The sequence below is a fragment of the Salminus brasiliensis genome, chromosome 25 (assembly GCF_030463535.1).
Source record: "Salminus brasiliensis chromosome 25, fSalBra1.hap2, whole genome shotgun sequence".
In the NCBI taxonomy this organism is placed as follows: Eukaryota; Metazoa; Chordata; class Actinopteri; order Characiformes; family Bryconidae; genus Salminus; species Salminus brasiliensis.
The window spans coordinates 215,440-217,597 of NC_132902.1; positions in this window are offsets into that span (position 1 = coordinate 215,440).

The following is a 2,158-nucleotide window of genomic DNA, read 5'->3' on the forward strand; positions in this document are numbered from 1 at the left end:
GTGTTCTATACAGAACCGCTGCCTCGACTAAAGAACCCTTGAACAGGGACGTCCAGATCCCATTCACTAGATCAGGATTGGGGAGGGGGGGGGGGGAGGGAGTCCAGAGTGTGTACCGCTACCAGCTCATCTCATCTAAACGGTGGGACTGCGTTATTTATACAGACACAGAGGTATATAATAATGTCGAGGTATAAATGAATAAATAAATATATTATTTACTTATTTATTTAAATTAATTTACACCCATTTCCCCAGCAGGGGGAGGTCCAAGTCTTTTGTACATCATTTACACAGGCAGGAGGTTCTGCACCATAAACATAGAACCATGCAATCAAACTAAAGGAAAAGAACCCCAATGGAGAAACAGCCAGAACACGATGGAAAAACAGAAGATCTCCTTAATAAACAGCTGAAAAATCAGACTCCTCCCAGCCTGCAGAGCTCACAACTCAAAAATAACAAAGATCAGAACCCGAGACGTTCTCCTAAACCAAGCAGAGACTCCGGCTCACCAGCACCTCATCTGTACGGCCATCTCCGAAAATAAAACGGAAAACTGATTGAGTCCAAGATGAGGATCCATCAGTGTCCCATAAGAAAAGGCCTTAGCAAGCTTTTGGGGTGGTCGTCGAGAACCAGTTTGAGAACCACTGCCACCGAAAAGAACCACTTTTGGATCCCTAAAGAACATTTAGGAAGAGGGTGACCTAAGGCTGAGGTGCCCAATACAGGTCTTGGTGATCTACCACCCAGCAGAGTGCATCAAGAGCATCGGAATATCAGAGCCAGGCGTGCTGGAACTGAAGTCCATAGGGGTGGTGGTCTAGATGTCCAGAGAAGAACCCATGTTGGTGTCCTAGGTGGTGAAAGTGGTTGTTCTGGGGGTTTGGCATCTAATGATGGTGCTGGAGATCTTCTACCCTCCAACACTAATCTAAACACACCTGATCCAGGTAACGAAGGCCTTTAGGAGCAGTGGATCTGGATCTGTCCAGGACCAGGGTCGCTCCAAAGAACCCTTGGTTGGGAAACAGTGCAAACATGAACCTAACATGGCTGGAGGAAGGCCAGGAACGGCAAGCGAAAACCTCCAATGTCCAATATGGCAGCGATGACGACCACTCCTGGTTTGGAATTAACTCTGTCCATTAGATGGTGTGGAGTGTGTGTGTGTGCATGTGCCAAACTATTGTCCAATAGATGGTTGGCCCAAAGGCTCCTTCGTTGTACGTAAACCTTCAGTCCGGTCCAAAAAGCAGAACGCCTCAAACCACACTACAGGTTCTATGTCCGTGCCAAAGTCAGAAAATGAGACCAGTAGACGAGTTTGAAATTTTGACGAAAGTTTTTGGACACATTTCCTTGCATTCCTACGAAGACAAAAACGGACTTATCGCGTTCTAGCACCCTGTAACGTTTTAGGGTTCTGCGCTAGGATTAACGAAGCACGCTCCTATATGATCAGTGGAGCTGATATGATGTACCGGGTTCATTCCAAACCAGGGGTGGTCATAATATTGTGAGGTGACCGTGCGTTATAGGTATAAGTCTGGCGGTGATGGGAGTCCAAAATCATGTGAAACGGATCCCGCCTTCAAAACACGTCAGAAACAAAGCAGGGCTTGAAATCAGGCAAACGCTGACTTCAAACAAACAGATTAGAAAGTAATGGTTGAACCGAGCGCTCAGACAAACCGGGCCGGGCCGAGCCGAGCCTGAAGCTCGTGCCTTTGATTCCTTTTCTCTTTCTTTCTCCACTAAAAATACAGCAGATAATCAGCCTAATTAAAGCGCTGTCAGAAACAGCTCGTCCTGAAGAGCCGACCAAGCAGAAAGCAGAAAGCCACGGGAGGGAAAAGCTGCACTTGAAAAGGAGCGCTCGGTTTTCCGGGCGTGATCAGCGCTGAGGAGCTGGAGCTCATTAACCCGTGGAAGGGCGAGAGAGAGGCCCGGCGCGGCTGACGAGCCGAGCCGAGCAGAGAAGAGCCGACTGGCCTCTTCCTTTCATCTGCTGTGGATAGCGCCGTGAAACGGAGGAGGAGGAGGAGGAGGGAAAAACAGGAAATCTGCTTAAATACAAACAATGCTCAGATGAGAAGCTCTTAATTTGGGTCCTGGGGGAGAAGAGCTGGATGAAAAACTGGCTGTTGCAAGA